Raw genomic sequence first — 21756 nt, 5'->3', positions numbered from 1 at the left:
CTATTCAAACTCTGCACCTTCCATCCTGACCTCTGCCCCCGAATGTTTACAATCTCCATAAAGATCCTAAAAGGTAGATTAAAAAGCAGAAAAGTGGAGTTTTCTAAGGCTACAACATTGTATTGGATACTTAAATGCTGCTCAAGGAATTGTCGAGCAAGTCAGTTGTTGGGCTAATGACTGACAAATGGTGTTTAACATTGATAAATGCGTAGGAGTGCACCCAGGTGGTAATAACATTAACCTTGATTAAAAGATGAATGGTCACAGCTTGGAGGGAGGGAACAAGAGACAGATGAGGGTTCTGTTGGTCACTCATCTTTAATAATGTTTGTCGCCTGAGATGTTGATGAATAAATCAGAGTGTTAGAGGTTGTTGTCCAAGGTTGTCGTATTAACTCTGTCTAATACAATAGTGAGGCCACATAGAAAGTTGCATTCAGTGTTAGTCACGGCAGGTTGGGTCATCTTATCTCCAACTGTTGAGGTTAGCTGGGCAATAAATTTTATGCAGTTACTGTCCAACCAGTTTTTTTCAAAGAGAATTTACAGCACAGAAATTGGCCATTTGACCCAACTGGTCTATACCTGTGTTTATGCCCCACACGAGCCTCCTCCCCCCACCCCTACTTCGTCTCACCCTATCAATACTATTTTTATCAACTATCTGACTGTAGGTGTTGGGGGCACAACCTGCAAATTTGCAGACAATATGAAGATCTGTGCGAGCATCAGGACTGTAAAGGATGTTTGACTACTTCAGGTGGATTTTAATGTGTTAGGACATTTTGCGCATTGTTAATTGTATATTAATAGTGTTTAATTGTATGCTGGTGGTGGGCATTAACTGGGGATTCACTTCTGCCCCTATAAATAGACACAGACTGAAACTATGATTGTTGGGTTAGGAGATGTATGCTTGTACTGTGTAACTTTGTAAATAAATATAGAAGTGTGCAAAGATTGGCTCCAGTTCTATCCTTCACCAGCTGGCGCTCTGGAATAGAACATTGTAGTAGAGGATGGTTGCCTAAAGGTAAAGGTAGACAAAAAACATTGTGGAAAATAACGGAAGCAAGAGTAAATTGTCAGGGTATGATTTTTTTTTATTCATTCATGGGACGTGGGCATCGCTGACTAGGCCAGCATTTATTGCCCATCCCTAATTGCCCTTGAAAAGGTCATGAGAAGCCGTCTTGAACTGCTGCAGTCCATTGGGGTAGGTACACCCACAGCGCTGTTAGGAAGGGAGTTCTAGGATTTTGACCCAGTGACAGTGAAGGAACGGGCGATATAGTTCCAAGTCAGGATGGTGTGTGGCTTGGAGGGGAACTAGCCAGTTCCTGGTGTTCCCAGGCATCTGCTGCCCTTGTCCTTCTAAGTGGTAGAGGTCGCGGGTTTGGAAGGTGCTGTCGAAGGAACCTTGGTGAGTTGCTGCAGTGCATCTTGTAGATGGTACACACTGCTGCCACTGTGCGTTGATGGTGGAGGGAATGAATGTTTGTAGATGGGGTGCCAATCAAGCGGGCTGCTTTGTCCCAGATGGTATCGAGCTTCTTGAGTGTTGTTGGAGCTGCACTCAACCAGGCAAGTGCAGAGTATGCCATCACACTCCTGACTCGTGCCTTGTAGATGGTGGACAGGCATTGGGGAGTCAGGAGGTGAGTTACTCGCCACGGGATTCCTAGCTTCTGACCTGTACTTGCAGCCACAGTATTTATATGGCCAGTCCAGTTCAGTTTCTGGTCAATGGTTTAGTTTTAGTTTAGAGATGCAGCACTGAAACAGGCCCTTCGGCCCACCGAGTCTGTGCCGACCATCAACCACCCATTTATACTAATCCTACACGAATTCCACATTCCTACCACATCCCCACCTGTCCCTATATTTCCCTACCACCTACCTATACTAGGGGCAATTGCTAATGGCCAATTTACCTATCAACCTGCAAATCTTTGGCATGTGGGAGGAAACCAGAGCACCCGGAGGAAACCCACGCAGACACAGGGAGAACTTGCAAACTCCACACAGGCAGTACTCAGAATTGAACCCAGGTCGCTGGAGCTGTGAGGCTGCGGTGCTAACCACTGCGCCACTGTGCCGCAGGATGTAAGCCCCAGGATGTTGATAGTGGGGGATTCAGCAATTGTAATGCCACTGAATGTCAAGGGGAGATGTTTAAATTCTCTCTTGTTGGAGATGATCATTGCCTGGCACTTGTGTGGCGCGAATGTTCACCCTCCGATGTTCTCGGAGTCTGAACCAGTGGAAGAATGAAGTGGCAAGGTAGTCACAGGTTACGTCCCTACCAAAGAGGAAACATGGCATGGCCTTGGGATTGTCACTCCCGACAAGACGTAAAATCAGAAGTAAAGTATTTTGTGAGCTGGATGCCTGTCAGTTGGATAGAGATGCACATTTGGACGTTCTATTCGAGTTCTTGGACGAAATGTGCAAAAAGATGATCTGTTAAATGACTATGAATCATGGTCAGACTTTGATAGATTTTGAAAAACAGATGGTCATTCCATGGAAGAATATCTCATAGACTTTAACAGATTGTATAAAAAATTGACAATATTCAATCTGGGGATCCTTGGATCAGTCCTAATGTTTAAATTGCTGGATTGTGCTAGGTGTCTCATGTGGACAGGCTACTGGTTCTAACTGGGGTTCGGTTCTCGGAGATGGAGACCCTGTTGGACCAGATATCTGCTGCCTTGAAAAAAATTCCTGGGGAAACAATCATTTCCTTCAGCCTTTGTGGAACAAATGGGACATTCCCCGGTGACACAAAGAATAGAGCACTCAATGGTTGCCAGATTTCGAAAGGGTCCAGATACCACACGCAGGCATCAATAGAATGGAAGGGTTAAAGGCAAGCAGAATGAGGATGAAATCACCTTTAGGAGAACTGGCTATTACAGCAGAAGACAGAATTGAAATAGCAATAATAGGTGAATGAATCCCAGGAATGCCCAATGAACAGTTAATAGTTGCTTCAGGTGTGACTCGAAGTATTATTATACAATGAACAGCCCAAAGCGAAGAGGCAAGGTAATGATAACCAGAGTGTGACGGGAAGGGACAGAGCATACAAATGTAAGACTGTACCAGCAGATAAGGCTAATGATTGCAGAAATGGTAAGATAGTTAAAGGCTCTGTATCGAGTGCATGTAGCATTCGTAACAAAATAGATGAATTGTTATCACAGATAGAAATAAATATTTATGACCTGATAGCCATCACAGAGACATGGTTGCAAGGTGACCAAGGCTGGGACCTGAATGTTGAAGGGTATTCGACATTTTGAAAAGACAGGAAGCTAGGAAAAGTTGGTGGGGTAGCTTTGTTAATTAAGGATGTCATGAGTAAAGTCGTGAGAGATGACCTTAGCTCGGAAGAGCAAGATGTAGAATCAGTTTGGGTAGCGATAAGAAATAGGAAAAGTAAGAGGTCACTTGTGGGAGTAGTTTATAGGCCCCCTAACAGTAGTTACACTGTAGGACAGAGTATACAGGAAGAAATAAATGGGGAGTGTAAGAAAGGTACTGCAATAATCATGGGGGAATTTAATCTACATGTAGATTGGGAGAATCAGACTGGCAAAGGTGGCCTGGAAAATGAGTTCATAGTGTGTATTCAGGACAATTTCTTAGAGCAGTCCATTCTACAGCCAACTAGGGAGCAGGCTATTCTAGACTTGGTAATGTGCAGTGAGACAGGATTAATCAATAACCTCATGGTAAAGGAGCCTCTAGGCGACAGCGATCATAACATGATAGAATTTCATGTTCAGTTTAAAGGGGAGAAATGTACTTCGAAAATCATAATGGGATCAGACAGAGTCATCATGGTTTTGTGAAAGGGAAATCATGTTTAATTAATTTATTAGAGTTCTTCAAGGAAGTAACAAGCAAGGTGGATAAAGGGGACCCTGTAGATGTGGTGTACTTAGATTTCCAAAAGGCATTTGATAAGGTGCCACATCAAAGGTTACTACTCAAGATAAAAGCACATATTAGCATGGATAAAGGACTGGTTAGCTAACAGGAAGCAGAGAGTAGGGATAAATGGGTCTTTTTCAGGTTGGCAACCTGTAACTAGTGGAGTGTCACAGGGAACTCTGTTGGGGCCTCAACTATTTACAATTTATACCAATGACTTGGATGAAGGGACCAAATGTATGGGAGCTAAATTTGTCAATGACACCAGGTTAGGAAGGAAAGTAAGTTGTCAAGAGGAGGTAAAGAGTCTACAAAAGGATATGGATAGGTTAAGTGAGTGGGCAAAAATTTGGCAGATCGAGTATAATGTGGGAAAATGTGAACTAGTCCACCTTGGCAGGAAGAATAGAAAAGCAGTGTACTATTTAAATAGAGAGATTGCAGAACTCAGTGGTACAGAGGGATCTGCATGTCCTGGTACATGAATCACAAAAGATTAGTATGCAGGTACAGCAAATGATTAGGAAGGCAAATGGAATGTTGGCATTTATTGCAAGGGGAATTGAGTATAAAAGTATTGAAGTTTTACTGCAGTTGTACAGGACCTTGGTGAGACCACATCTGGAGTACTGTGTACAGTTTTGGTCTCCTTATTTGAAGAAGGATATAATTGTGTTAGAAGCAGTTCAGAGAAGGTTCACTCATCTAATTCCGGGGATGAAGGGTTTATCTTTTGAAGAAAGGTTGAACAGGTTGGGCTTATTCCCATTGGAGTTTAGAAGAATGAGAGGTGATCTTATTGAAACATATAAGATCCTGAGGGGACTTGATAAGAGTGGATACCGGGAGGATGTCTCCTCTTGTGGGGGAGACTAGAACTAGGGGACACAGTTTAAGAATAAGAGGTAAAAACAAGAAATGCTGGAACCACTCAGCAGGTCTGGCAGCATCTGTGGAAAGAGAAGCAGAGTTAATGTTTCGAAGAAGGGTCACTGACCCGAAACGTTAACTCTGCTTCTCTTTCCACAGATGCTGCCAGACCTGCTGAGTGGTTCCAGCATTTCTTGTTTTTATTTCAGATTTCCAACATCCGCAGTATTTTGCTTTTGTAAGAATAAGAGGTCTTCCTTTTAAGATGGAGATGGAGAATTTTTTTTTCTCAAAAGGTCGTTAGTCTATGGAATTCGCTTCCCCAGAAAGCAGTGGAGGCTGGGTCATTGAATTTATTCATGGCTGAGTTAGACTTTTGATAGATAAGGGAGTCAAGGGTTATGGGGGGCAGACAGGAAAGTGGAGTTGAGACCACAACCAAATCAGCCATGATCTTATTGAATGGCAGGGCAGGCTCGAAGGGCTGAATGGCCTACTCTTATTCCTAAGTCCTATGTTCCTATAAGTACTGATGTACTGTCTAGTGAGATACCTCGGTTGTTGAATAAACCTTCCATAAAAGGCACAAATGAAACTTGACATGGAGCATGATAAGGCAATTATTTTTGGAAAGTCAGTGGGTCTGCAGTTTACCCTGTCAGGACATAATTGTATCCCCGGAACAAAACTTGATGTTTCTCATCAGAGCGTTAGGCAAGTATTAATGGCATCAGAATGAGAGAGAAGAAAAGAACATTTTCTTAAAGTTACATCGACAATTTGCTCACCCTACTTGTCAAAGGTTAAAAATCCTGCTAAAAGATGCAGGTCTTGTTGATGAAAAGTATACAAGGATAATAGAAGAGATTAGTGAGAAGTATGAAATCTGTAAATAGCATTGGACGATGCTGCCACGTCCTATTGTAAACCTTCCATTAGCAAGTGACTTTAATGAGGTCATTGCCATGGATCTAAAGGTATAGAACAAAGCAGAAATATTTTCATTCTACATTTTGTAGACCTGACAACCAGATTTAGTCTTTCTACAACAATACTTAGTAAATACAAAATGGTTATTATACAAGTCATGGAGAAGTGGAGAGGGATCAGACTTGGGGCACCAGCAAAGTTTCTGAATGATAATGGAGGGGAATTTGTCAATGATGAGTTCAGAGATATGTGTGAAAACATGAACATCATGATCATAAATACTGCATCTGAAAGTCCTTTCAGCAATGGACTCTGTGAAAAGAATCATGTGGTAATTAATGAAATGCTGCATAAGATTTTAGCTGATCAAACAGACTGAAAGTTGGCAACTGCCCTGACATGGGCGGGTCATGCAAAGAATTCACTCCAGATGTTTGGAGGATATAGTCTTTATCAATTAGACTGTGGGCAAAATCCCAAATTGCCTTATGTGCTGTGTGATAGTCCTCCTGCTCTAGAAGGTACTACAATTAGTTCAATTTTTTTCTGCACATTTGAATGCTTTATTTGCAGGGAGACAGGCTTTCATCAAGGCTGAGGTCTCGGAGAAAATTTGGAGACCCTCTGAGACATCATATAAGACCATCTGAAGCATAATTTAATTCAGAAGATTTGGTGTATTATAAGAGGTGTATTGGTGTATTAGGGCGGCACAGTGGCGCAGTGTTTAGCACCGCAGCCTCACAGCTCCAGCGACCCGGGTTCAATTCTGGGTACTGCCTGTGTGGAGTTTGCAAGTTCTCCCTGTGTCTGCGTGGGTTTCCTCCGGGTGCTCTGGTTTCCTCCCACATGCCAAAGACTTGCAGGTTGATAGGTAAATTGGCCATTAGCAATTGCCCCTAGTATAGGTAGGTGGTAGGGAAATATAGGGACAGGTGGGGATGTGGTAGGAATATTGAATTAGTGTAGGATTAGTATAAATGGGTGGTTGATGGTCGGCACAGACTCGGTGGGTCGAAGGGCCTGTTTCAGTGCTGTATCTCTAAACTAAACTAAACTAAAGAGAGGGTTATAGGGAATGGAAAGACCCTGGTAAGGTAATAGATCATGATAGTAAGACAGTACTTATCAAACACGGCAATCAAAATATTCAGGTTCATTCCTCATTATTAATCGGGATTAATTACAAAATCTTGGACACTGAGCAGCCTATAGAAGTAAATGAGTCAACTTGTACCTCAAGTGTGCTCATATGTTTTGTGATGACGGTCCTAAGGAACAGAACACAGTAAATCAAGAGCTGAATAGGAAATACAAAAGTAGAAAGACTTGCATTTCTATAGCGCTTTCCATGACCACAGGACAGCTCAAAGCGCTTACAGCCAATGAAGTACTTTTGAAGTGTAGTCACTGTTGTAATATAGGAAAGTAATAGTAGTAGTGGCAATGATAGTGATAATGTGAGTGATCATGACACACTGGACAGAGCTATCACATCCAAAGGTCAATTATCCAGAGTGGGTACTTGGGTGACATATATTCCCGAAGAGTCTCGTGAATGGAGGGATGTGACAATTGTGGGATGTGCAGGAAAAGCTACTGGCAAGTTTAAATATTGGTTGAATGTTCAGGATGATGGCCAAGAAGTGAGATCCATGGACTGGCAGAATGGGGCGAAAGAGTGGAGAGTGAGAAAGCAAGTACTGATAGTGGGTCCAGAAGTGATTCTTGTGTTAGAAAACGATCATGTCCTGGAGAAAGAGCCTCCTATAGTGCAAGAGGGCGATCTCACAGTAGTTGTCGCGACAGACATAAAAGTGCAAGTAGAGACCGTAGCTTGAATAGAATGGACAATGAAATAAAGGACACAGATCAGTATCGGAACAGAACTAGCAGCAGATGTCCTCATGATCATGAAGTTTTATGGTTGCCAGTAAACCTGTAGATAAACTCATAAGAGAGGAAAAACAAAGGGAATTAGATGATTTGAGAGAGCTTGGAGTTTATTCTGAGGTACCAGATAATGGGCAACCAGCTTTGTCACACAGTTGGATTTGTTGTGAAAAAATCCTTGCAGATGGGACTTACAAGGCTAAAGTGAGGCTAGTTGCTAGGCATTTTGAAGAGCAACTGGGTGATACAGAGAGTGAACTCTCCCGCAGCTGGAAAAGTAATCTTAATCTTTTTAGCTCTTTTGGCCACATACTCATGGGTGTGTAGATCAAACAATGTAAAAGCCGCACTTCTGCAGGGTGCTACTTTTCAGAGGGAGATGTTTCTTAAACTGCTCAAAGAGGCAGCAGATCCAGAAGGAAAACTATGGAAATGGAACAAATGCTTCTGTGGCCTTAATGATGCTTCCAGGGTGTGGTACTTTTCAATGAGATCTGTTTTTCTGAAAATAGGTTGTGTTCAATTAAAAGCAGATCCTGCAATGGTTTATTAACATCATGAAGGAAAACTTTCAGGCATCTTCATGATGCATGTTGATGATTTCTTATGGGGTGGTACTGCAGAATTTGAGAAATGAGTTAATAATAAGATTAGAGTAGAATTTAAAATTGGAAGTCAGACTTGTGGGTTTTTTTAATATATGGGTTTTGATATTAAGCAGAGTAGGTCTGGAATAACTTTTAATCAATAATCCTATTTAGAAAGTGTTACTCCCATCCTGGTTAATTGTGCCAGGTCATCACAGAAAGATGATGTTATATCTTAAGAGACAGAGCAATTGTGAAGCTTGCTTGGCCAGTTGAACCTGTTGAGCACTCAAACTAGACCAGATGTTAGTTTTGATGTATTGGAGTTAAGTACATCAATGAAACACTCTAAAGTAGAGAATGTTTTATGGGAAAATAAAACTTAAAAAATTGAATCTGGAGAAATGCGTAATTACGTTCCCATCCTTAAATGATTCAAAGAACATGAAATTAGTCATTTTTAGCAATGCTTCACATGCTAATCTTCCTGATGGGTATTCTAGCATAGCTGGTTTCTTAATATTCTTCTGGATGAAAATGAGAAATGTCCTTTATTTTGGGAAGCTAAGATTATAAAAAGGGTTGTTAAAAGTACTTTAGCTGCTGAAACACTGGTTCTTGTAGAGGCTGTGGATATGAGATTCTATTTGTCAAATATTTTAAGTGAAATTCTGTACAATGGGCATACTGAAGACAGTATACCCATTGGATGTTATGTAGATAATCGTTCATTGTGGGATATTATACACTCTACGAGAAGTATGAGTGAGAAAAGGTTATGGATTGACTTGATGGCTTGGAACAAGTGTTGAAGAGAAAGGAAAGCTCTAAAAATTAAACAGATGTATGCAAGTTATTAACTGTCTGATTGTTTTACAAAAAGAAATGCATGTATGAAGAAATTGTTAGGGGTCCTAGAGGAGGGGTGTCTCACAATGTAATGCTATGTACAGAATATGGAAGCTTTTGATTTAATTTGTTTTGACATTTTGGTTGTGCATATTAACTCTAATTTTATTTAAAGGGAGAGAAGGGAATCTGTTAATTGTACATTAATTGTGATTAATTATATGTAGGTGGTGGGCATTTAACTGGCATTCACTTGTGCCCCCTATAAAGACAACCTTCCGCGATCGGTGGGCACCGGGAAGACTGGAGTGCATCGTAACCCTTAGGAACCACATTTTAGTTTGATGAGTTACGTCTCCTTTAAAGATTTGGGGGGGGGGGGGGTTTGTTACAGTTTTATTAATTGTGCTCCTTTCAAAAGAAGCACTTAGTCCCTCCCATTATATCAGTTTCCAAAATGAGGTATAAATAGAGACAGCCTTCGGTGGGCACCTGGGGGACTGGAGTGCATTACAAACACCCCCGAGAATGTTATCTTAATTTGATTCATTTAATTTGACTTCAGTCCCCTTCAAAGTTTTTCTTTTATATTTAATTTTCATTTTGTTACTGTACATTAGTGATGTCCCTTCAATGGGAGTGCTTAGTCCCTCCTTTTAAGTAATTATGGGTTTTCAAAAGAGGTATAAATAGAGACAGACTAAACCTGTGGTTGTTGGGTTAGGAGATGCATGCCTGTAATGTGTAACTCTGTAAATAAATATAAAAGTGTATAAAGAGTGGCTCCAATTCTATCCTTCACCAACTGACAGTGCAGTAGAACACTCATGATTGGTAAATGAGGTTTAATTTGGATAAATGCAGTGTTGTTCATGTGAGCAGGATGAATGCTCAACATTCAAACACCCTTCAACGTAAAGCAATAAAGAAGGTGGAGAAAGAAAGAGATCTGGCCATTCTAGTGCATACATCTTTGAAGGTGCATAGGCAATGCCTTGAGGTGATAGCTGGAGCAAATAGGAACATAGGCTGAATGGCCTACTCCTGCTCCGATGTTCCTATCAAGCTTACTCTACCATTCAATATGATCATGGCTGATCATCCCCTTCAAAGCCTTTTTCCCACACTATCCCCATATCCCTTTATTCTTCGAAACTGTAGAAAATACAGGCCCAGTGTCCCCATTCTCTCTTCATAGGACAGCCCTGCCATCCCGGGAATAAGTCTGGTGAACCTTCGTTGCACTCCCTCTATGGCAATAATATCCTACCTAAGGTAAGGGACCAAAACTGCACACAATACTCCAGGTGTGGTCTAACCAAGGTTCTATACAATTGAAGCAAGACTTCACTACTCCTGTACTCAAATCCTCTTGCAATAAAGGCTGACATACCATTAGCCTTCCTGATTGCTTGTTCCACCTGCAGTTAGCTTTCAGTGACTTATTGACAAGAACACCCAGGTCCCTCTGTACATCTACATTTTCCAATCTCTTACCATTTAAGAAATACTCTGCACATCTAATCCTCCTACCAAAGTGGATAACCTCACATTTTTCCACATTATATTCCATCTGCCACGTTCTTGCCCACTCACTAAGTCTGTCCAAATCACCTTGAAGCCGCTTTGCATCTTCCTCACAACACACATTCCCACCTCATTTTGTGTCATCCGCAAACTTGGAAATATTACATTTGGTCCCCACATCCAAATCATTGATATATATTGTGAACAGCTGGGGCCCAAGCACCGATGCCTGCAGTACCCCACTAGTCACAGCCTGCCAACGTGAGAATGACCAGTTTATTCCTACTCTCTGTTTTCTGCCGGTTAACCAATCCTTAATCCATGCCAATGTATTACCTCCTGTTCCATGTGTTTTAATTTTGCTAGCCCACCTCCTGTGGAGGACTTTATCAAAAGCCTTCTGAAAATCCAAGGAAATAGAGTGTTGGGGTGCACTCATAAGACAATTGAGTATAAGAGGCATATTATTTTGTCCTTATACAATACCTTGGTCAGGCCACTCTTGGAATACTGTGCCCAGTTTTGGCCTCCTCACATGGCGGGTGATATTGGGACTGTGGACAGGGTGCAGAGGGTGGTGACTAGACTAATTCCCAGTATAAAGCATCTTAGCTAGTTATGTTTCCTATGGAGGTTGTGTTCCTAAGATAGACTAAAAGAGTTTGGGCTCTACACTTTAGGGAAGTGTAAACGTAGGGTTGATTTGATCAAGGTTTATAAGATGATGAAGGGAATAGATTGTGCCCCAGTTGACAGATTGTTCTAATTAAATAGGTTAAGGAAGACCAGGGGTCACAACTTTAAGTTGTTTCAGGCCAGATCTAGTTTAGACATTAGGAGGTGGTTCTTTTCCCAGAGAATAGTGAACCCCTGGAACAGGTTGCCATCTTGCGCGGTAGACAGCAATACACTGAATTCCTCCAAGTGAGAGCTGAATCTGTTTCTGACCATTACCTCTTACAAAAAGTAGGTACTGCAGGGAATTCAGGGCTGTAATGATCTCCTGGACTAGTTTTGCTCACCTGGATGGGTCGGAGAGGAATTTCCCAGATTTTGTTCCCCAAATTGGCCTGTGTTTTTATCTAGTTTTTCACCTCTCCTTGAAGATCATGTCATTTTGGGTGTGGCGGAGAGTGTACATATTGTGGTACCCAAGGTATCACAATGGTGTGGGGCAGGCTGAATGGACCAGAGGACCTTTATTTGTCCATCATTGTTCATATGTTCATTAGATATTCTGTATTCCTTTCTCCCTCGTGTACTTATCTAGCATCTCTTTAAATGCATCTATGCTATTTGCTGCAACTACTCTATGTGGTAGTGAGTTCCACATGCTAACCACTCTTTAGGTAAAGAGGTTTCTGTTGAGTTCCTTATTGGATTTATTAGTGACTATCTTATGTTTATGATCCTGTAGTTTTGTAACCCCCATTTTTTTAAGGCCATTGATTAGAAAAGTGATATGTTGAACTGCAGGAACCAAAAGGCAACAGGGGAGAATGTGACCCTTAGTACAAGACTCTGAACTGAGGGTGAAGGCGGATCTTTGCCATGAAAAAGAAAAATGACAGCCCCACAAAGAAAGGTACCCTGACTTTTCAAACTCCTGAGTGAGCCAGAGGAGGCCCCCAGTGAATCTGCAACTTCCAGTAAGTTTTAAAACATGTATTTTACAGTACTTATATTATTTACTACATAGAAGTAGGAATTATGTGTAACTTAGATTACAAAGGTAGGGACAGCTACTAAGTCCAAAGCTAGGAAATCCCTACTTCCCAAGAAGTGCAACAGAAACCTCATTTAGTTTAGTTTAGAGATACAGCACTGAAACAGGCCCTTCGGCCCACCGAGTCTGTGCTGACCATCAACCACCCATTTATACTAATCCTACACTAATCCCATATTCCTACCACATCCCCACCTGTCCCTATATTTCCCTACCACCTACCTATACTAGGGGCAATTTCTAATGGCCAATTTACCTATCAACCTGCAAGTCTTTGGCATGTGGGAGGAAACCGGAGCACCCGGAGGAAACCCACGCAGACACAGGGAGAACTTGCAAACTCCACACAGGCAGTACCCGGAATTGAACCCGGGTCGCTGGAGCTGTGAGGCTGCGGTGCTAACCACTGCACCACTGTACAGGCATAAACTTGTTGCACTTCCCATGAAGTAGCTTTAGTGTATTGCAAGCAATTTAGAGGAATTTCACAGCCCTAGATTCATAAATCCTGCTTTCATAGTAATCATTATTGAGCATTCCGGCATAGAAACAGGGCACTTTAAGTCAGCACTGTTATTTTTGTCCACATGAGCCACCGAGTTCAGTCCCACATTCTTGCTAGATCCGCCATATCCTTTAATAACCCTCAATTAATACCCACCATCTGAATGTAATTAACACCCAATTGATACACACAATTAACAACTTACTTATTCTACTTCTTCCTGATCTAGAGGACCTCGATCAGGTTGCCTCTTAACCATTTCAGTTTTACGGGGAAAAAAAACATGCTTCCTAAGTCTCTATTCAGAGCACAACCCTCATCTCATCTACATATACATCCACATCAAAAGTAGAATTCACAGTCGAATCCATAGATGAAGATATCATAATTCAGTTAGAAGAACAGGATGAAACCATGGGGAAAAAAGAGGGAGACATCGTGGAATGATAACCAACGTCCTTTGTCACTAAGATTGAAGCTATCCAATCAGCTCCCTCTGCCACATCCCTCCCTTCCACTAGCCCATTGGGCCAAACTTCCTCTAAAGCTCCCCCCGCCCTAACCCTCAACTCACATCTTTCTCTAGTTTTTCTCCTATCTCCTCTCATTCCCTCTTGAGCTCATCTTGTCCATGAAACCCATTTCCTGTTCCCTCGACCCTATTCCCACTAAACTGCTGATCACCCAACTTCCCCTCCTGGTCCCCATGTTAGCCAATATTGTTCATAGTTCTCTCTTCAGATATTGCCCCTCTCTCCTTTAAATCTGCTGTCGCCCCTCTCCTCAAAAAACACAACCCTTGACCCCACTGCCCTTGCAAATTATTGCCCCATCTCCAATCTCCCTTTCCTCTCCAAATCCCTCCTATTTCTCATCTACATGCGGCGCCTCAGGGAAATCATCCCGAAAGCACATTGTCAGTTTTAAGGGGACAGACAGGCATTTCTGTAACCGTCATCATAAGTCCCGTATAGTGTGTTGACTCCCAGCGTCATCTGTTGAGAGAGAAACAGAGTTAACGTTTCAGGTTGATGACCCTTCATCAGAACTGGTGAAAGTTAGAAATGTAATATGTTTTCACTTTATAACTTTTACCAGTTCTGAAACATGGGGCTGAATTTTGTGTCCACGGCGGGGCTCCCGGCGGCAGACCTAAAAGGCGGGAGACATTCCGCCTCGGCCAGCTGGAGCTCCCCCTTCGCCCTCCCTCCAGCGTGATTCTACGGAGCTGGGCCAATTAACAGCCCGGTGTTGGGATCCCCATCCTTTAAAAGACGGGGATTTCGTCTCCAAGAGCTGCCGGCCAATCACAGGGCCAGCAGCTCAGTAGTATCAGTAGCGCCACCGGGAGTAGTGGCCACTGCCAGTATTGCAAGAGGCCTTGGCTCCAGGCCCAGCGCTGGAGCCCAGACACAAGGTCAGTGAGACGGGGTCATGGGGCCAGACTGGCAGGCCCCGGCAAGGGACGGGTTGGAGGGGGGGTGGGGTGGGTGCGAGGACGGACGTTTAGTGCAGGGCGAAGGGGGTTCAGGTTGGTGCAGGTTTTCCCAGCGGGAGCCTCCCCAAGCCCACGGGGTGTGGGGGGGAGCAGGAGGGGGGGGCAGTCGCCTCGTTTTACGAAGCAACCTCCTCGCATGGCAGATGCGGCAGCGGCGGCAGCGGCAGAAAGAGGCCCTCAAGTGACCATTAATAAGCCGCTTAAGGGCCTCATTTGGCCTCTGGGTGGGAAGGCCATCGTCGGCCTATCCCGCCCCCGACAAAGTTGCGTTGTGATGGGGAGGCGACGGCTCTCCGTCCCCTGTCTCCCGTCACAATTCTATGGGCCCCTCCGCCTCCGAACCTATCTCAGGGGGGCCCATAAAATTCAGCCTGTTAACTCTGTTTCTCTCTCTACAGATGCTGCCAGACCTGCTGAGTATTTTATTTCAGATTTCCACAGTATTTTGCTTTTTTATAAAGTGGCGATACTGAGGAACTTTACCCAAATATCAATTGGGATAATGTTAGAGTAAAGGGAAAGGAGGTGGGTAGGAATTTCTGAATGTGCTCAGGAGAATTTCCTTGACCATTATGTTCTCGGTCCAACTAGGAAGGAGGCATTGCTGGATCTGGTGCTGGGGAATGAGGTGGGCCAAGTAGACCAAGTATCTGTGGTGGAGCACTTGGGTAAGAGTGATCATCATATCATAATGTTTAGATTAGTAATGGAGAAGAGCAAGGAACAATCTAAAGTAGATCTTCTCAATTGGAAGAGGGCTAACTTCAATGGAATGAGAGGGGATCTAGCCAGGGTAAAATGGAACCAAAAGCTGATAGACAAAACTGTAATGGAACAATGGGTGATCTTTAAGGAGGTGATGTTTCAGGTACAGACTAGGTACATTCCAACAAGAGCAAAAGGTAGGGGAACCAAAGCCAGGGCTTCTTCATTGAAGAGGGAGATAGAGAATACGATGAAACAAAAAAAGTGGGTGTATGATGCAGGTCAGGTGAATTCTTCAAGTGAGAACCAGGCCAAATACAATAAATTGAGAGGGAAAGTGAAGAGGAAAATAAGACTGGCAAAGAGAGAATATGAGAATAGAATGGCAGGTAACATAAAGGGGAACCCAAAAATCATCTCCTGGCATGTAAATAGTAAAAGGGTAGTAAGAGTCAGGGTGGGGCCTATTGGGGATAAAGACGGAGATATATACTGAGAGGTGCAAGACCAGGCTAGAATACCTAATCAGTACTTTATCAGTGTTTGCTAAGGAAGAGGCTGCTAACAAAATATCAGTAGAAATGGAGATGGTAGCGGTAATGGATGGGGTGAAAATTGATAAGAAGGATGTAACTGGAAAGGCTGACTATGCTTAGAGTGGATAAGTCACCTGGTCCAGATGGTTTGCATCCCAGGTTGCTTAAGGAAGTTTGGAGTGCAGATAGTGGAAGGGTTTGCCATAATCTTCCCTAGATACCGGGGAGCTGCCAGAGGATTAGGGAGTAGCAAATGTGACACCCTTATTCAAGAAAGGGTGTAAGGACATTCCTAGTAACTACAGGTCAGTCAGTTTAACATCAGTGGTGCATAAGGTTTTAGAAACAATAATCAGGGAAAAGGTCAACAGGCACTTGGAGAGGTTTGAGTTAATTAAGGAGAGCCAGCACAGATTTGGAGAAGGCAGATCGTGTTTGACTAATCTAACTGAATTTTTTAATGAAGTAACAGAGAAGGTTGATGAAGGGAAAACAATGGATGGTGTTTATGTAGGTTTTAAGAAAGGGTTTGACAAAGTACCACATAAAAGGCTGGTTACCAAAATTGATGCTCATGGAACAGGAGGGCCAGTGTCAGCTTGGATAAAAAATTGGCTTAAGGGCAGAAGCAGCAAGTTGTGGTAAGTGGTTGTTTTTCAGACTGGAGGATGGTAGACAGTGGTGTTCCCCAAGGGTCAGTGTTGGGACCACTGCTCGTTTGATATATATAAATGACTTGGATTTTGGAATACAGAGTAAAATTACAAAATTTGCTGATGACACCAAATTTGGAGGTGTGGCAAGCAGTGAGGGTGATACCAATCAACTGCAACAGGGCATAGATAGACTAGCAGAATGAGCAGACAAGTGGCAGATGGAATTTAATGCAGAAAAGTGTGAGGCAATGCATTTTGGTAGAAGGGATAGGGAGATGCAATATAGACTTAATGGCACAGTTCTATAGAGCGTGCAGGAACAGATGAACCTGTGGATTTACATACATAGATCTGTGAAGGTGGCAGGACATATTGAGAGAGTAGTTAGCAAAGCATATGGGATCTTAGGCTTCATAAGTAGAGGTACTGAGTACAAAAGGGAGTACGTTATGCTAAGCCTTTATAAATCTCCGGCTAGGCCACAAATAGAGTATTGTGCCCAGTTCTGGTCACCACACTTCAGGAAGGATGTGAGGGTCCTTGAGAAAGTGCAGAGGAGATTTACCAGAATGGCTCCAGGGATGGAAACACAGCAGTCAATTTGCACACAGCAAGCTCCCACAAACAGCAATGTGAAATAACCAGATCATCTGTTTTAGTGATGTTGATTGAGGGGTAAATATTGTCCAAGACACTGGGGAGAACTCCCCTGCTCTTCGTTGAAATAGTACCATGGAATCTTTTACATTCACCTGAGAGGGGCAGATAGGGCCTCAGTTTAATGTCTCATCCAAAAGACAGCACTGCACTCCTTCAGTACTACACTGAAGTGTCAGCCTTGCTTTCCGTGCTCAAGTCCTGGAGTGGGATTGGAACCTAAAATCTTGCCATTCAGAGGCAAGAGAGCAACTCTCTGAGCCACAGTTGACCTCCTTACCTCGCGAAACAAGTTTTTGGCCATCTCCCTACTATCGCCTTTTGTTTTATAATGCTCCTGTGAAGTGCCTTGGGACATTTTATGACATAAAAGGTGCTTTATAAATGTAAGTTGGTTGTTGTGCATAGCAGAGCTGGAGGACAACCGAAAGGCACATCAATCATTACACTGGAAAACTGGAAATGACACCTTAAATACAGGGATTAGGAGTTGCTCTTTAATGCACCCCCTCCCTGCACCTTAAGACAACAAGAAACAGGCTATTACCGAAGAGTTCAGGTGAAGTAGTGGTGTAGTGGCAGTGTTACTGAATTACTAATCTAGCCCCTTTCTTCCCCTGCCCCAAGGTTATTGCTCTGAGGACCAAGGGTTCAAATCCCATGAATAAATAAAAAAAGGGTACTTGTTGATGCTGTAAGGAGTGGGTTATACCTATTATACCTGTTGTATAGTGACATTCTGTGCTTGCATCACAGCCTGATTGGGAACAGTTAAGGTTCGTCAATCTGATTACACTAGTTCTATAGCTGACATCCTCCTCAACAAGGTCACCAGTCTGGCACTCTTACAGGAACACCCAGAGTTACACTGGGACTAGTCTGATGGACAGCACCAGCCCTGTATTTTCTGTTATGCTCCTATATATTCCATATTTAAGAAGATGGAGAAAAGATGTGCAGGGACACTTTGCCTAAACTTGGCACCTACCTACGTGTATGAGGCAACCTCGGATGGATGGTCATAACCATGCCTCAGCCTGAGCTACCAGACAAAAAGCAGAGCCTCAAGAACAACAGTGGTTCACAGGAGATGCATGGCACGTACAGGGAGCAAATTACAATTGCTGATCCCATCTATCCAGTAACCACATTAAGTCACTCTGCTGGGCTGTCAAATATCCTGACTGGCTTTAAGAATTCCTTTGCCGTTCTCGAAGGAACATTTCCTTATAATGACCAGTCCTCCTGCAGCAAACAGCTGCCACAGAAGAGGCTCTGATAGCTGGCATGGTGTAACCCTCAATTCCTTTTGCATCTGGATAGCGTGTACAAGAATACATTGTTTCATCGCAGATGCCAATTTGTTTGATGCCTTTCCCATGTCTGTCTTAAGAGGTTCACGACCTGAAATGTCAATCAGCTGGTTGTAAATTTGAGTCTCTATTGGTAACAGGTAATTGCTGAATCGAATCTAATCTGTTTTCTGACTGGGGAAACCAGAAAAAGCTGTCAGTCCTCCCAAAGAGGTGCTGATCTATTTTATAAGTAATTTATCCAACATAGCATCATCGTGAAGACTGGTTCTCCAAGGAATATCTGAATTTTTGAAGCTCCAAACTTCAAAGAGATATTGCTTACCAGTTCTGGATTTACTCTTTCAGGACCAAGGGAAGCGATTTGCACTCTTTATATTTATTTTCAATCGCAAGATCTTTCAGCGGATCCATCAAATTCTTTTAATCGATAATAATTGCCACACATTCAATGTTTTAATCGAATTAAATGCGCAATAGCACTGTATATGATACCACAGTGTACAATCGTGCTGTGCACGACATTAGTGGTGTGATGCCACTCTGTAATATTGCATGGTATCAATTTGCTTGATGCAACAACAGCAACACACCTCAAAACCGTTTACAGAGGCATAACTTGGCCACAGAGCCAGCTTCAAGGAGGGTCTTAATGGAGGAGAAGGAGGTAGCGTGGCGGATTTGTTTAACAAGGGAATTCCACAAATGGGTTTAGGTAGCTCAAGGTAATGGGGATGGTTTGTGGAACACAAAGTTCCGGGGCAGAAATAGGGAGGATCAAGGCCATGGAGGAATTTAAATGCAAGTGTGAGAATTTTAAATAGGAGGTGTTGTGGGACCAGGAGCCAATGTAGATAAGCAAATACAGGAGTGATAGGTGAACAGAAGTAGGTGCGAGATACAATACAGGAGAGTATAGAGGGTGCGATACTCGATACCTAACCCATGATGTACCTGCTCTGGGAGTGTTTCGAAGGACAGTGTAGAGGGAGATTTACTCTGTATCTAATCCCATTTTATTTTTAATCCCATTTTTTTTTTTTTTACTCTGGAGTCCCAATTAGGAAGCAGCCAACCCCAGTTTTTCTTTTTCTTTTCCAAAGCCCCTGAGCCCTGCTCAAAATTCGCTGATGTGTGTTTAATGGGACACTGTAGAAAGAGCTTTACTCTGCGCTGAGTAACCTTTTTTTTTGTGTGGCCTTTATACCCCAGGTTCCTTTTATATTTTTCATGTCGAGGGGGCCTTTATTCCTCAGACCCCCTTTATATACATATTTACAAAAATAACTTTATTAAAACAGAAAAATAAACAAAAACTCAAATTAAAATGCCATTCACGGCGTCAACGATGCACTCCAGTCCCTGCGGTGCCCACCGGTCGGGGAAGGCCTCAAGCGTACCGTCGGACACCGCATGCTCCTTCTCCAGGGACACCTGGGCACGAACGTAACCGCGGAAGAGGGGCAGGCAATCGGGGAGGACGGACCCCCCGATGGCCCGCAGCCTGGACCTGTGAATTGCCACCTTGGCCAGGCCCAGGAGCAGACCGACGAGCAGATCCTCCTCCCGGCCCATGCCCCTCCGCGCCGGGTGCCCAAGGATTAGGAGCGTGGGACTGAAGTGCAGCCAAAACTTGAGGAGCAGCCCCTTCAAATAATCAAAGAGGGGTTGAAACCTCGCACACTCCATATATATGTGAAACACGGACTCGTCCAGGCCGCAGAAAGTACAGGCGGCCTGGGAGTCCGTGAACATACTTAAAAATCTATTGCACGGGACTGCCCTGTGCAACACCCTCCACCCCAGGTCCCCGATGTAAAGGGGGAAGACTCCCGCATAGAGAGACCTCCATCGGGGTTTCCCCTCGCCGCCAGATGGCCACACGGACCGCCAGGGCGTGTCCGGCCGGCTGACGAGGGCGAGGAAGTGAGAGTGTGCAGGAGCAGCCTGTACAGGAAATCCCTCCGCTCCGATTGGAATGGCACGGAGAGCATTTCCGAGAGGCGACTCGGGTTGTGCGGGACCGGCTCCCGAGGAGGGTTTCGGGGCCTGGGTCCGATGAGCAGTTCCGGCCGAGCGGGGTTCAGCTCGGCCGAGAGCGCTCCGCACTCCCGAGCCCCCTCGCCACCCGCAGTGAGGGGCGTCCCGTGGGTTTCGGCTACTCCTCCGCCCGCCGGACCGTCCCCGGAGTCGGCCGCCCGGACAGCCGAGGTGCTCTCCTCTGCTGGCGGGGGAGCGCCCTGACTGGAGGCGACCATGTTCCAGACTCGGAATAGATCCTGGTAAAAGACAGGCAACTCCCTCAGAGAGGCGCGGCTAACTGACTCCACCGGGAGCTGCGTGTCGTCTTGAAGGCAGTGACACTGGCGGAAAAAAGACGTCGCCAGCGCACACCATCTGGGAGGATGCTCGACGTACAGGTATCTCTGCAGGGTCTGAAGGCGGACAGTCGCAGCCTGGGTGCGGACGCACACCAGCGACTGGCCGCCCTTCTCAATCGGGAGACTCAGGACCACGGCAGAGTCCCAGTGTTTCCTCCTGCCGAGAGAAGAAATCGACGAGTTTCTTCTGGATCTTGTTGGGAAATGCAGGGGGTGGGGCCAAAGTGACCAACCGGTACAACAGCATGGAGGCCACCAGTTGGTTTATGACCAGCGCTCGGCCCCTGTAGGAAAGCACTCGGAGCAGTCCTGTCTAGCGCCCCAACCGAGCGGTGACTTTCGCCTGCCAGTTTGCCGGCCAGGTTTCCTCAGCGGGGCTAAGGTGGACTCCCAGATAGAGGAAGTGCGTGGTGCTTCACGCAAAAGGTGTCAACTCCTCTGGCAGGGGGTCCAGCCGCCACTGACCCACCCAGGAGATCGGAACATTGATCCTCGCGGAGGACGGGGCAGAAAAGGTCTGCTGGCAGTCGCGCATCCTCCGCATGTCAACGGGATCTGTGACTGCGAGGAGCACGACATCGGCGTAAGCCAAGAGGATGACCCGCATGGCCAGGTCACACAGAGCCAATCCCGTTAACCTCCTGTGAAGCAGGCACAGGAAGGGCTCCATGCAGATGGTATACAATTGGCCGGACATGGGGCATCCCTGACGCACTCCTCTCCCAAAGCGAAGGGGCGCCATCAAGGACCTGTTAACTTTGACCAGACACTCTGCGGCAGCATATAAAAGTCAGACCCGGGCCACAAAATGCGGCCCGAGTCCGAAAGTGCACAGAGTCCCGAAAAGGTATTCGTGATCCACCCTGTCGAACGCCTTCTTATGATCGAGGGAGAGAAAGGCAATCGACTGACCAGTCCTCTGGGGAAGATGGATCAGGTCCCAGACCAGGTGGATGTTGTCTTGGATGGACTGGCCCGGGGCCATGTAGGACTGGTCAGGGTGGATCATGTGGGCCAGCGTGGAGCCCAGGCGGGTAGACATAGCCCAGGCAAAGATCATATAATCCGTGCTGAGGAGGGAGACCGGACGCCAGTTTTTAAGCAGGTGGAGATCGCCCCTCTTCGGCAGCAGGACAATGAGCACCCTGTGCCACGAGAGGGGCATCTTCCCGGTC

This window comes from Heterodontus francisci, chromosome X (genome assembly GCF_036365525.1).
Source record: "Heterodontus francisci isolate sHetFra1 chromosome X, sHetFra1.hap1, whole genome shotgun sequence".
In the NCBI taxonomy this organism is placed as follows: Eukaryota; Metazoa; Chordata; class Chondrichthyes; order Heterodontiformes; family Heterodontidae; genus Heterodontus; species Heterodontus francisci.
Note: the sequence above shows the minus strand (reverse complement) of the source record.